This window comes from Dendrobates tinctorius, unplaced genomic scaffold, assembly GCF_039654945.1.
Source record: "Dendrobates tinctorius isolate UK_male_01 unplaced genomic scaffold, ASM3965494v1 ptg000455l, whole genome shotgun sequence".
Lineage (NCBI taxonomy): Eukaryota > Metazoa > Chordata > Amphibia > Anura > Dendrobatidae > Dendrobates > Dendrobates tinctorius.
In genome coordinates, this window is record NW_027362117.1 from 3816101 (window position 1) to 3831749 (window position 15649).

Sequence of the window (15649 nt, forward strand, 5' to 3'; positions counted from 1 at the left end):
AGCTGTCACCATATACTGATGATGGAGGTGACGGGCGGTCACCAGATACTGATGATTCCCCCTTTTTCTCTCTCCCATTACCTGTCTCCCACTGTAATCCTGATGAGGGGCCTCAGTGCTGACGTTATATTGCAGATTATCCATTCCACGTCCATTAGAATCGTGGAATCGTTTGAGGACTTTGCGGACAGTCTGCCGCCTTATTCCTAAGGTTCCAGTCACTGCCTCCCTCCACGTCCTTGGTCCTGACCGGGCTGAACAGCACAGACAGGAGATTCTTTTGCTTTTCCGACCATTGAGCTCCTCATTCATCAGACCCAATGGGACAGGTCCTTTTTGCTGGAGGCAGGAAAACTTCACCCGTCACAATGTGTCAGTGCAGTCAGGTAAAAGTAATGGGGCCAGTGATGTCTTTGATGGTGCCATGACCATTACCAGCTCCATCTCCCTGTGAGAGGCTTCCACTTTCCATACATCACTGCCGCCGGCCTGACAATTCACTGTCGGCATCCCGCCAAGATCCTTTCTTCCCGATCTGCTCATCTGACCAGAAACTTCATCTCCTTTTCTGCATTTTTAACTTTTACTCAAGAATTGTAGAAGTGACTGGACGGCGGGGAGGATGGGCTGCGGTCTGCTGTGCATGGAGGCAGCCAGGATCAGACAGAAGAGAGCGCTCAATGCATGGGAAGTGGTTCTGCCACTGGCAGCAATAGGTTTCATCTGAATAATTCATGGACTGGCATAAGTGGTAGCGAGGATGAGGGCATTTATAGCTCAGCACCGGCGGGTGCAAAGAGGGCACTGGATGAGCACAGCAGACACATTGCATCCGCTCCACAAACAAACAGACAGGACCCGGAGATATCAGTCTCGGAGTTACTGAGCATCCAAAGCATTGTACAGTGTCTATAGGTGATGGTACGGTCCCTGCAGATCCTATATAATCTCTATAGGGGGCTGCACTGTCTCTGGAGATCACACACAGTTTCTATAGGGGATAGACCTTTCCCTGCAGATCATATACGGTGTATATAGGGGATGGTACTGTCTCTGCAGGTCACATACAATGTCTATAGGGGACAGTACTGCTCCTTCTGATCATATACGGTGTTTATAGGGGATGGTACTTTCCCTGCAGATCATATATTTTGCCCATAGGAGCAGAGGTGTAGCTAGGGTTTCAGCTTAGGCGGGGGGGGGGGGCGAAAAGTCTGAGTGGGCCCCTAACCAGGTAATCCTTACTACAGCTATGTGGTGCACCCTAATTGTGAGTATAGGGGAACATCAGCACATGACCACGCTGTGATTGAAAATAAATCTATATACAAAAACAAACCCTGATATTCCTATGTGGAGACCATATAGGTGTAGACACAAGTCCTGCAGACCATATAAGAGATCACAGTACAGCTATTGATGGTGACTTACAGCTGACGTTCCTTCTTATGGAATCGATCACTTTTCACATCTTTTCCATCTGGCCCAGACCGACATGACAGCTTCTCCAGCCAGGACTCAGCTGCAGAGATTACAGCAAAGACACCTCTGACTTCTCACATTTCCTGCACTGTCCATATCTATGCCCAACGTGAGCAAACTACTCATACTGCTGATACCCCAATACTGAGCGGCTGCTGCCATATGTGTCCTACAATAATGGCTCCTCTTACCGCCCCGCATAGTAATACTGCCACCATTGTGCCCCTTACAAAGTAATAAGTGACGCTGATGGGAGGGGGTATCACAATGAAGGCAGGAGGCAGGGATTTCTTACAGCACCGCACGCCCCGGAGCCGGGAAGAAATCACTAACAAGAGAATATAACATTTCTCCACAACAAGACCATAAATATGAGGCAGACATATTTTTAGTATCTGTGTGCCCATATTAATAGGTCATATACGTCCCGGGAAGGGGGACAGATCCCCTTTAAATGTGATGCAGCTCGTGGTTACTATATGGGAGCTTGTTATACTAATACTTGTATAAGACCCAGCTGGTAACAAAAGCCCCCGACCTCCCCATCTCCAGCCCCCCAGACAGCAACTATTACATGTAACAGAGTGCATATAATCTACTGACAAAACAGTATAATAATAAGCCCCTCAGGGCTCTGTTGCCTCTCCCCCACAATACCCCCATCCTCTCACATTCAGCCCCCCAGTGCCCTGTCCCCCTCCTCCACTTAAGCCCCCACAATTCCCCCATCCTCTCACATTCAGCCCCCCAGTGCCCTGTCCCCCTCCTCCACTTAAGCCCCCACAATACCCCCATCCTCTCACATTCAGCCCCCCAGTGCCCTGTCCCCCTCCTCCACTTAAGCCCCCACAATACCCCCATCCTCTCACATTCAGCCCCCCAGTGCCCTGTCCCCCTCCTCCACTTAAGCCCCCACAATACCCCCATCCTCTCACATTCAGCCCCCCAGTGCCCTGTCCCCCTCCTCCACTTAAGCCCCCACAATACCCCCATCCTCTCACATTCAGCCCCCCAGTGCCCTGTCCCCCTCCTCCACTTAAGCCCCCACAATACCCCCATCCTCTCACATTCAGCCCCCCAGTGCCCTGTCCCCCTCCTCCACTTAAGCCCCCACAATACCCCCATCCTCTCACATTCAGCCCCCCAGTGCCCTGTCCCCCTCCTCCACTTAAGCCCCCACAATACCCCCATCCTCTCACATTCAGCCCCCCAGTGCCCTGTCCCCCTCCTCCACTTAAGCCCCCACAATACCCCCATCCTCTCACATTCAGCCCCCCAGTGCCCTGTCCCCCTCCTCCACTTAAGCCCCCACAATACCCCATCCTCTCACATTCAGCCCCCCAGTGCCCTGTCCCCCTCCTCCACTTAAGCCCCCACAATACCCCCATCCTCTCACATTCAGCCCCCCAGTGCCCTGTCCCCCTCCTCCACTTAAGCCCCCACAATACCCCCATCCTCTCACATTCAGCCCCCCAGTGCCCTGTCCCCCTCCTCCACTTAAGCCCCCACAATACCCCCATCCTCTCACATTCAGCCCCCCAGTGCCCTGTCCCCCTCCTCCACTTAAGCCCCCACAATACCCCCATCCTCTCACATTCAGCCCCCCAGTGCCCTGTCCCCCTCCTCCACTTAAGCCCCCACAATACCCCCATCCTCTCACATTCAGCCCCCCAGTGCCCTGTCCCCCTCCTCCACTTAAGCCCCCACAATACCCCCATCCTCTCACATTCAGCCCCCCAGTGCCCTGTCCCCCTCCTCCACTTAAGCCCCCACAATACCCCCATCCTCTCACATTCATCCCCCCAGTGCCCTGTCCCCCTCCTCCACTTAAGCCCCCATAATACCCCCATCCTCTCACATTCAGCCCCCCAGTGTCCTGTCCCCCTCCTCCACTTAAGCCCCCATAATACCCCCGTCCTCTCACATTCAGCCCCCAGTGACCATGACATGCCTACATTTCATCAATCTAGTACATTTACATTCCATCCCCACTTACCAGGTTACTTTTCAGGCAGTGAGGCAGCACCAGGAAGTGTCTGGGAGAGATGCAGGGTGGGCACTAGGACCCAGTGTGCCTGAGCCAAACGGCAGCGTGCACCAAACTGCAACCCGGAAGAAGCTCCTCAGGTAAGCCGGCACTACACTGCCGGAGCCGGGAGGCCGCAATCTCTGCAAGCGCCCAATGTGTCTAGCGTGCAGAGTCTCAGTCAGGCAGGGGAGCAGGCATTTTCCTGTGCGGTGTTCTGCATTATCAAAAAAGTCACAGTCACTCTGGATGGGCCCCTTCATGTGATGGGGCCGGGGCCCCCTCTGCCCCCCAGTAGCCACGCTACTGCATAGGAGATGTCACTGTCCCTGCAGATCGAATGCATTGCTTAGCAGAGGTGACACTTTCCCTGAGGGGCACAGGGATACTTTCTGCATTTCCTCGTTTCATGTTTCGGTCTTTATTGTACAGGAATGGTAAGGCTCTGGATGAGCAGTGCTATACACAGTGTGAGGGAGTATAGGAGAGGAGATGGGTGATGCGCCTACAGGGGCTCGTGGAGCAAATACAAGGCATGGAAAGCCGCCTTCTATATTTTGTAACTTTAGTGAAATCTTAGGTCCCATTTTGGAGTCCATACAGTCCCTACAGTTATTATCTCAGTCCCTACACATCAGAGGAGCGGTGCTGTTGGTGGTCTTCTCACCCGCATGGTGGCATTGTGACCCCATCATATACCGGAAACTACCTCTATACCCCCTCAATATCATCTGTCAGCCACACCGCACTTTCCATGATGTTAGCGTGCTAGTGCAGACCTGGAAATCTCCAATTTTTTTTTTACTCATTATATCATGCCCCCTTAAAACATTTTAGAGTTCCCCCATATTCACAGCTAGAGTTCCCCCATGAATAGTGCCAGTAACATCGCCCTTAATGCCCATGATGATATTCAGAGATTGCCAGGCTGGATGCACAGGACGCCTCCCACGCCTTGCAGCTTCCCTCCAGCTTGGCTGCTGTAATTTCCTCCATATATCTATATACACTTACGTGCTGCAGCCTGTGATTATTGCAGGCAGTGGTGGCACATGACGGGTCATGGCGGCACATGATGTGTCACGGTGGCACATGACGGGTCATGGCGGCACATGATGTGTCACGGTGGCACATGACGGGTCATGGCGGCACATGATTGGTCGCAGCGGCACATGGCGGGTCTGGAGAGGCTCCGCAGTCAGCGCAATGTGCTGTGGATGAGGCCAAAAAATGAGAAAAATTGTATCGAATTGGACTAACGCTAAAGTGCGGTATTGTGTCCAGAAATAGGAAAATACTGTTATACCTGGTTATAGAATAGCAGAAAGGGGCAGCATGGCACCCGCATTTCTAAAAGTATCGCCTGTCGCCATCCATGGCATTAATCAGGATGTGTGTAGCACTTCAGCATTAGAAAGCTTAGTTATTTTTACACTGTCTGGGTCTTTATGGGTCACTATATGACACTTATTATATGGCGGTATTACTTAGGAGTCATCTCATCTTCCTCTTGACAATACTCCATAGATTCTCTATGGGGTTAAGGTCAGGCAAATTTGCTGCCAATCAAGCCCAGTGATACTGTTGTTCTTACACCAGGTATTGGTACTGTTGGCAATGTGGACAGGGGCCAAGTCCTGCTGGAGAATGACATTTCCATCTCCATAAAGCTTGTCGGCAGAGGGAAGCATGAAGAGCTCTAAAATGTCCTGGTAGACGGCTGCGCTGACTTTGGTCTGGATAGAACACAGTGGACCTACACCTGCCGATGACATGGCTCCCCAAACCATCACTGAGACTTCACACTAGACCTCCAGCAGCTTGGATTGTGGCCTCTCCACTCTTCCTCCAGACTCTGGGACCGCGATTTCCAAGGTCTAGTGTGAAGTCTCCAAAATCAGTGATGGTTTGGACATTTTACAGCTCTTCATGCTTCCCTCTGCCGACAAGCCTCTTGGAGATGGAAATGTCATTCTCCAGCAGGACTTGGCCCCTGTTCACACTGCCAAAAGTACCAATACCTGGTGTACACACAACAGTATCACTGGGCTTGATTGGCAGCAAACTCACCTGACCTTAACCCCATAGAGAATCTATGGAGTATTGTCAAGAGGAAGGTGAGAGACACCAGACCCAACAATGCAGACGAGCTGAAGGCTGCGATCAAAGCAACCTGGGCTTCCATAACCCCTCAGCAGTGCCACAGGCTGATCGCCTTCATGCCACACAGCATTGATGCAGTAATTGATGCCAAAGGAGCCTGACCAAGTATTGAGGGCATTTACTGATCAGACATTTCAGGAGGACAACATTTCAGATTTTACAATCATTTTTCAAGCTGGTGTTATAAAGTATTCTAATTTACTGAGATAATGACTTTTGGGTTCTCATTGGCTGTAAGCCATAATAATCAACATTACCAGAAATAAACCCGTGACATAGATCACTCTGTGTGTAATGACTCTATAGAATAGAGGAGAGGCACTGTTTGTATTGAAGAACTGAAATAAATTCACTTTTTGATGATATTCTAATTTTGTGAGAAGCGCCTGTAGATTAGCAGAAACATGGGAGTTGGAAATCGCTGAATAACAGGTAGAAGTCTGAGAAATCTGGGTACCCGACTGGAAGCCGCATCAGCTGTTACTTTACTGTCCCAGAAGCATGGGCTGAGAAGCACCGGGACTCCTATCTTCCACTGGTATTGGGTGGACTGTCCCTTTCAGTCCATAGAAGCCAATTATCAGATCCTATATTTCCCTTCTCAGCTGAAGTCGGATTTTGCCGGTGAGCTCATATGCGGCATGGATTTCAGGCAATCATCGCAGCACTTCTCAGGCTCCTGACTTCTCATCTGGGCATTGCAACAATTTCAGTGCTAAAGAAGCCTAAATGAGAAGCCTATATCCCGCCCGCCATGCAATATGCATGCCGCCACATTACTCCGCTGGATATTCATCACATTGATGCCTTTCCGTCCGCAGTTCGGCCGCTCCCCAGATCGTCCAATTTCACTTTCATTAAATTAGCCACTTTGTTGCGGTGTAACTCATCCGCCAACACCTGAGCGGTGCTCCGGAGTTACTTAATATTTCCAGCAAATTATTCTGTGCCCAGACTGGGAACGCTGAATGCATTGGAGCTGAAACAGAGTGAAATGAAATGTCCAATATTCCGCCATGCTGGGCGTGCTGGGAATTCCCGCCGGCGCACAATGCAATCTTCCCTGCGGAGGAGGCCATACATGCCATTACGTGACTGCTCTATTAGGAAGAGATGGAGGGAATATAAATGACGGCTCCCTGGACAAGGAGCCATGCGGACACCGCAGGCTGAAACCTGCCTCATACTTCACAGGGGCGACATCGAAATGTGTGGGAATAATAAGCAGCTTCCTAAAAAATTGTTTAAAAACTTGTTGTCAGGGAATGGAAACATAATTCCTTGTATCCAGAGGCCGAAAATGCAGTCAAGGGGGGTGACATTTCTGCAACTGAACATGCAGCAGAAAAATAGATTTGCACAAGCTCCATTCAGATGACTGGGATGTTTCAGCAGCAATATGTCCTGTGTAAATATAGGGAAACACTTTTCACAGCTGAGGGGCTGTAACAATTGTAACAATAAGGCTGTGTGCACACGGTGCGTTTTTGCTGTGTCTTTTTTTTATAGCTGATTTGCTACAAAACCTGAAGGATTTCCTGATCTCAGCAAAGTGAAGGGCGAATCCTGACGTTTCTCGCGCACGTTGCTTATTTGTGACCTGCAGATTTACATCTGCGGCATCAATTCAGTGTTTTTTTTTAGATTTCGCCATAATGAGTGGGGAAAAATCTGCAACAAAGCGCAACAAAAAAATGCAGAAGGAACGCAGCAAAAATGCATGTATTCCCTGCCAAGAGATGCAGAAATGATGCAGAAATTTCTGCTCCATATTCTTAAAGTTTGCACATACCCTAAGGCCTCTTTCACACATCAGGTTTTCGCCGTCAGGCGCGATCTGGCGCTTTTGACAGAAACCGGATCCGGCGAAATGCAATGCCGGATCCGGTTTCCCCCCCATTGACTTGCATTTGCCGGATGGCCATGCGTTTCATCCGGTTTTCGCCGGATCCGGCAATGTGTCGCGATCCGGCGTCTGGAAAAAACGGCTACTGTAACGTTTTTTGTCTCCGGCGAAAAAGCCGGACACGCCGGATCCGGCGCGTCCGGCTTTTTCACACAATGAAAGCCTATGAGCGCCGCAATGCGCCGGATCCGGTTTTTTGGTCTGAGCATGCTCAGTAGCTCTGCCCACAGGAGATATATAAAAGCAAGACAGTGGGACCCACAGCCACACCCAACATGCCACCCAAGAAAGCAACCAAGCGAAGCAGGAGAAGGCAGGAGACCACTGCAGCCCCATCCGCACCACCACCACCCCAAATGGAGCAGCAAATGGAACATGCTGAGGAGGGGAGGCCAGCAGCAGATGAGAGACGGTAATTATCAAATCCCCCATTCCTCCAAACTAGGGCCATGGAATATCAAGATATTCATTGGCCCTTTGTTTCTCTTTATTCAACAGCCGCCAAAGAGATGCAGCAGCAGCAGCAGCAGCAGAAATGGCAGCAGCTGGAACACCACCCACAGGCATGGAGTGTGGCCACCAGGAAGACAGCACATCTTCTTCTGGGAGCCCTCCCTCGCATCGTCAGCGTTTGACGGTAAGTTTTTATTTCCAAAATCCATCATCTCTGTAATATATGTCTATTCATTGCCTTTTATTTCAAAACAGGAATCACAAGATGAAGAGGAGCTCCCAGAAGAAGAAGGAAGGGGTGGACAGACACCTGGAGTGGGCTCACAATTGGTAAGTTTTTTGCATCAAACGCAGAAACACAACATCACACTACACACAACACATAGAAAACAATGTTCTGCAGACCACACACAGCAAACAAATGCCTACATCCAAAGACATAACATTTTTTGTTTTCTTCTCTAGTCTTCCCAATCTGGTGCTCGGCCAAGAGGTCCTCGCAGTGCCTCCCAGGGTCGTCGGCGACAGCAACGCGGCGGTCACCAGCGTGTAAGTATAAATATTTTTGCTTTGTTTTTTTGCACTTTTTATTTCATTTCTTTTGTGGAGGCTAATTATGTTATTTTTGTCTTTTTCTTTAACAGCCTTCACAGCGTGCTCCCGACTCTGACGGTGAGGATGGAGGACTCGATGTGGACCGCCTCATCGATCTCGTCAGAGAAAGGGAGCCGCTCTGGAATATGGCTGACCGCCGCCACGCTGACCTGATCGTTACCCGACGACTCTGGGAGGAAATCTGGTCGCTCCTTGTGGGCCGCTGGGAGGACCTCGAAGCTCGGGCCCAGATTAAAGAGCGTAAGTATATACAGTACCGGTTGCTTGATGTAAACCAGTGTTTCCCGAACTCCAGTCCTCGTGGTCCCCACGGATCATGTGTTCAGGATTTCTATTTACTATGGAAATCCTGAAAACATGACCCCTGGGGACCACGAGGACTGGAGTTTGGGAAACACTGATGTTGTATACTAACCACTTTGTCCTTTCTCGTTTCAGGGAACAGAATTGTGAATCGGTGGCGGTCTGTGAGGGATCGTTTCAAGAAGGAGTTCAATAAAGAGATGCGGGCCCCGAGTGGATCTGGAGGACGCAGGAGCAAGTACAAGTACGCACAAGCCCTGTTGTTCCTCCGGGAAACAATGGTCACCAGAAGGTAAATATTACACACCACATGTGAAAAAAAATGTTAGATGTAACTTTTTTTTTTCAGCCAGGGCCATACCATGTCAGTATTTTAATTGTTTTTTTTTCTCTTTATTCCACAGCACGGTGAGCAGCACTCGGGAGCCGGCACGATTGGACCCTTCTGAGGCGATCCCTGAGGAGACCGGCACCGAGGGACACTTCGACCGCCCCGGTACATCTGCACCTTCCCAGCCTTCCCACACATTCGACCCATCTGTCCCATCCACCAGCACAGGAGCATCGTGGCCGCCTACATTACATGAAGCTGCTGGTGAGGAGATCGCTTTCCCTTTACCCCACCCTTCTGCCCCTGCCACCTCTAGTACACCTGTGGGTACTGGGCGGCAGCGGCAGAGGGGTCAGGAAAAGACTTATGCGCCAGAGTTCTTGCATCTGAATGCATCTTTCCAGAACTGTCTAAAAGTCTTGTCAGAGCAAATCTCCGCAGGCTTTCAGCAGATCAACTCCAGAATTCTGGAGGTGAAGACACTTCTGCAAACCATGCATTCAGAAGCAAGATCTTCGCCAAACCACACCTTTTTCAGGTCTGTTGTGGAGCGCATGGAAACGCTCTCTCCTGCCCAGCAGATGCATGTAATGCATTCGTGCCATGGTGCTCTACAGCAGGTTACCTCCCAACCTCCACCTCCCACCACAGTAGTTCCTCCACCTGCACCCCCTCCAGCCACTTTCCATCCTCCCCCTCCTATTACATCTACACCCCCTCCAGCCACTTTCCATCCTCCCCCTCCTATTACATACCATCCACCTCCAGCCACTTTCCATCCTCCCCCTCCTATTACATACCATCCACCTCCCCAGCACCATCCACCTCCCCAGCACCATCCACCTCCCCAGCACCAGCAACCTCCCCAGCACCAGCAACCTCCCCAGTACCAGCAACCTCCACAGTACCTGCAAACTCCCCAGTACCAGCAACCTCCCCAGTACCAGACATCTCCCCACTTCCAGCAACCTGCCCCGTACCAGACATCTCCCCACTTCCAGCAACCTCCCCAGTACCAGACATCTCCCCACTTCCAGCAACCTGCCCCGTACCAGACATCTCCCCACTTCCAGCAACCTGCCCCGTACCAAACTCCTTCCCCATACAACTTGCCATCAACATCATCTGCTCCTACAGTCCCTGCCCAACCCTCCACTCCACCACCCACCACCTCTTCTGCTTCCCACATGTCCACCCATTCTGTAGTTTTTTCCACACCTTCACCTCTAACTGCTCCTTCCCCACCACGATCCCAGTCCTCTCTCCACACTCCCAGTGTCGAAGTGTCCCGCAGCCCCTCCAGCAGTATTTCCACCCCACAGTACACAGAATTATAATGTGTGTATTTAAATAAAAATGACCAGTTTTATGGTTTCAGTTTTATAGTTTCAAAGTTTTATTAAACAAGTTTATTAAAATTTTAAAAAAGTTTACTAAAAAAAACATTTTTCAATAAAAGTTAAATTATTTTACACTGGTTGTCTGTCATTTCTTTCTGCCGCGAAAAAGGTTAAATACAGGGTATTTAAAAGGTGAAATGGTATTCAAAACTAGGTATATAACTGTGGGTAAATTTTAGCTTTTTGCCACAGTTGTGTTCCTGGTTGTGTTTGAAGCAAAGTATTTCACCTAAAAAGTTGTGTTTATTGTTGGTGATTTCCTAACAATGTACACAACTTTTGTTAAAAGGTGAAATACTTTGCATAAAACACAACCAGGTACACACCTGTGGCCTAAAGCTAAAAATAGAGACCATGACAAGATAGCCAACTTTGGTTGGCAAAGGTATTTACTGTTGGTACAGAAGGTACACAAGTTTGGTTAGGGCACAAATCTTTCACACTCTGTCATCCTGCCAGTGTACTCTGCCTTGAGGTGACATAAAGTATAGTGCAAAATTGTCCCTCATTACTGAAACCGTCACAGAACTTCTAGTGGTAATGTCATGGTAATCTTGCAAGGTGGTTTCTTCAGAGGTGTCCTCAATGGAAATGGGTTCCTTGCAGATAACAAAATTGTGGAGTACCACGCACGCTTTGATCACCTCGTCCACAGTTTCTGTCTTGAGGTTGATCGCAGTCAATAGGACCCGCCATTTGGCTGTCAGAATACCAAAGGTACATTCAACCATTCTTCTTGCTCTTGTGAGGCGGTAATTAAAAATGCGTTTTGGTCTTGTCAATCCTCTGCTAGAGTACGGTTTCAAAAGGTGTTCTGACAGCTGGAAGGCTTCATCCCCTACACAGACAAATGGCATAGGTGGACCAGATGTTTGCGGCAGCGGTCTAGGTGGTGGGAACTGGAAGGTGTTTCCATACAGTTTACGCCCCATGGCAGACAGTTTGAAAACTTGAGAGTCATTGGAGCGGCCATAGGCCCCAATATCAACAGCAATAAATTTGTATTCCGCGTCAGCGATGGCCATGAGGACAATTGAAAAATATTTCTTGTAATTGAAATATTCCGATCCCGATCCAGCTGGCTTTACAATGCGGATATGTTTCCCGTCCACAGCGCCCAAGCAGTTGGGAAACTGACATATCTGTTGAAACTTGTCAGCAATTTCAATCCACCTCTCTGTTGTGGGCTCTGGTAAAAACTCTTCAGCTAAGGAGTCCCACAGTGCACGGCATGTGTGCTTCACTATTCCAGATATGGTGGAAATCCCGAGTCTGTACTGGAAATGCAGTGACGAAAGGGATTCTCCAGTTGCAAGAAATCTGTGGGGAATTAAAAAACAATAAATTAGTTTTAAATCACAGCATTACATACCAAAACTGACCTAACACTTGGAGATACAAACTACCACCAACAAGATTGCAGTGAAAGTGTGCTCTGATGCGATCACATCCAATAAATGTGGCTTACCTTAAAGTCACCATCAGACGCTCTGCGGGTGAAACAGAGAAGCGGCAATAGGTGTCCGCTTTTCTTATGAGGTGTGCAATGCGCTCCACCAAGTAATCAAAATTCTCCATTTTCATCCTAACATATCCAAAAAATTTCTCCGGGTTTCGTCGAAGGTCCATGCATAGTGTAGAATAGACCCCACGCGTCATTCTCTTGGCTGTGATGGGGTGGATCCACAAACGTCGTCTACGATGCCTGATGCGCTGCTGTCTCGCTCTCTCCTTCTCCAGAACAATCACCCTCAAACGATTCGCCTCCGCTATAAAATCCGCCAAATTCTTCAAAATATTTCCAATGACAACATCCATCTTTGCCAGTAACTTGCTCTTCTCTCCAACCTGCACTTTCTCCTCTACAACCTGTCAAAGAAGGGCTGTAGGAACACGCTATATATAGTTTTCCAGTAGCCAATCCCGTTCGGAAGGCCACAAGGGTCAATTTTAAAAACCGGATCCGTCGAAAAACGGATAGAAAAACGGATGAACCGGATGAGACGGATCCGGTTTTGTCTGTCCAGAAAAAGACGGATCCGCCAGAAAACCGGATCCGTCACATCCGGTTTTACGAAACATTTGCCGGATCCGGCGTTCCGGCACGACGCCGGATCGCGCCTGACGCCGAAAACCTGATGTGTGAAAGTAGCCTAATTGTGGTTACAGATGGATACATTTTACCCGAACTGACACATGGTAACAAACTAACGGGACCTAAGAGATTAGTTCTGTTGGTGCATAAGGTATTTAGACTGACCAAGTAGCCAGGAAAAGTGGCCACAAGAGGCTTTATTCCTCCAGATGTTTCTCTACGTTCACTGACGGCAAACCAAAATGATGAAAATGTAAAAAATTAAAACATCGAGGGAACCGGATTTATCATAAGGAGAATACTTAATGTTGCGATGCAATTATTTGCACCAAATTTATCTCAGTGTTTGATAACCGCGATGCATGTTTATATCCATCGCTTCCACCTGGAGCTGTTTTTTCACTTTTTTAAAAAAATTTTGATACTTTAAAAAGTTGCAACTTAGAAACTTGGCTTAAACATTTTCCATAGCTCACTATTGACACTTTCCAACCCACTTTAAAAAAAAAACCTGAGAGGGTAAGAAACCAAAAAGTTGCCACATTTTGCACACAAAAAAATAAACTTTTTGCCTCCTTATTATGAACCTCCTAAAAACTAGTGCAAAATCTTTTATATATTCCTCCCAAAGTCTGTTAGAAAGTTGAAATACTTTTCTGTTTACTGTTAAGCTTTCATTGAGTTTCTATGTCCAGGCCACATAGGGATACACAGAATTACAGATGCAAGAGGAGCAGGTAGATCTGCCCGTGAGGATGACGAGGAACGAGTCATGTGAGCTGCAAACAATCCTCTGAGCAACTCATGGCAGCCACAGGGTCATCTCTATGGAAAATAACCATTCAAGCACTATTACAGATTACCTATTAGAGGGCTCCACCACTGAGGGCAGCGAGTGCTGGGAGCGTACCTGCACATTGTTGTAACTGATGGCTTGTATGTAATAATACGATGATCACAATCTATATACAGTATATAAAGCTGAGCGTGTGTGTGTGTATGTATCAAGCCATGCCCACTCCACATAGCCACACTCATTCCACACGCAAAGCCGCTGTCCACACGGCCCACATTGTTAGCGCACACGGGCACAGACACATTCACCTCGAAAGCCACCCTGCAAAACTCACCCAGCCACTGCAAGCTACAATCAGGGCCGCCGCCTTCAGAGTATCAGTGCGCGGCAGGCACAGACCATATCTAGTTCCGTTGTGCCTAGAATGAAGTTGCTCCTGTGAGGCATGACGACAAGGTAAAGGGAGGAGCCTCATGGATTACACCAAAGAAATAGTCTTTGTATACGACACGCTTTATTGCAATTAGTGCAAGTTCTCTTGAGATCAAGTGTCTCCAATTGTATATGGAAGAGGAGTGTGAGGTGCAGCCGGAGGAGGCGACTATAAAGGAGAAAAGCTGAGCTGCAGAAAAATGCTGCGTATAAAGGAGGAGAGTGAGGTGCAGGAGGAGGCTGTGTAAAAAGAAGCATCAGGTGCAGGAGGAATAAGGCCCATTAACTGCCACCGTTCAAAGCTGTATGAGCAGTCGTTAAGGGGTTAATGTTGTGTTAAAAAAAAATTTTCTTCAACAAAATGGCGCCGGTTGTGTGGGAGCGGTGCTATGTGCGGGAGCGGTGCTATGTTCAGCAGTGACAATTGCTTTTTCTTCTTCACATTCCCACACTGGTCCTCAGCACACAGTGGGCTGCGCATGTGCAGATTGACAGCATTGCTTGCCAATAGACGCTATTGTGCATGCGCCAGCACCGTTTTGTTGAAGCAAAATTTTTCTTTTTTTTTCAGCTAGTGCTATATGATCATTATAATGTGTTAGAACTAACCACAGTTAGTTACTATGCCCGGGCATTGCCGGGCTCTTCAGCTAGTTATATATATATATAGTAGATGTTAGGTAAACAGCAGGATGTATGATGGCCATACAGCGCTTAGTGGCAGTGGTAGAGAAAAGCTTTATAAAGCATTCATGCAGATTTATGGTGGTGTCAGGCTGCTAATGGGAATTCATAGTCATCGTTACGAACTGCGTGGATCCCTGCACTAAACACTGCGTTATTAATGGCAGAATGACTGATGTCAGGAGGGAGTTCATTATGTGAGCCCTGATGGCTGCACAGAAGATCATAGCACTGACTTATAGGACAGAGGATTCATGAGTCAGCCCAGGGACAATTACTGGGCCTCATACTTTGGTTATTGGCTAAATAGAGTGACCGACAACAAGCGCTGAATCCGGGGTGTTACTGGCATCCATTACTGAAGCAGGATGTAGCTCAGCAACATGGAACAGGGAAACAAAGATGAATTCTGTAGGACAAGACCGGAGAAAGTGATCAGGGGTATTGGTCCTGGTGGCCATGTGGACATCACGTCTTCTATACATCCATCTCATCTTATGATGCTTGAGTCTTATGACTTTTTCGATTTCAAGCTTAGGGATAACTTGTCATCAGGATATTCTATCCCTCCACTAAATGTGTGTAAAGGCCATTCTGTTCTTGGCTATGTGCACATGGACTCTGTTTTTCAGAGTGTTTGGCACTGAGCAGAAAGTCAAAGATTTTGATGAGTTTTGAGATGTGGAGGAGGATGTGGAGAGTTTCTGCTCAGTTTCTCGTCCAAAACTCAAAAACCCCAGTGTGCACATAGCCTTAGAAAAATTTGTTAAGTTTCTGCTAACGAGTCAGCAGTGCAGCAAAGAGTTTACCCTGCTCTCTCTCACTTTTGCCGGCCTCTGGTCTATGACTGACAGGTCTATCCCGTCTCATCCACCTCTCTTAGGCCACATGCACACATTCAGTATTTGGTGAGGTTTTCACCCAGTATTTGTAAGCCAAAACCAGGAGAGAGTGAAAAATGCA

The 15649-nt window shown here is 48.3% G+C and overlaps 1 long non-coding RNA gene across 3 annotated transcripts in view; it reads right to left on the minus strand.

Annotated features, from left to right (window-relative positions):
* The window catches only part of LOC141077496 (uncharacterized), a 182184-nt gene extending 168141 nt beyond the window's left edge, over window positions 1-14043 (minus strand). For 2 of the 3 annotated variants that reach the window (XR_012227579.1, XR_012227577.1), the window contains exon 1: window positions 13905-14023. This is a non-coding gene — a long non-coding RNA (uncharacterized lncRNA). Of the gene's footprint in view, window positions 1-13904 lie in introns of all 3 variants that reach the window. The other variant, XR_012227578.1, reaches the window with a different exon arrangement.
* Between the last annotated feature and the right edge of the window lie 1606 nt (window positions 14044-15649).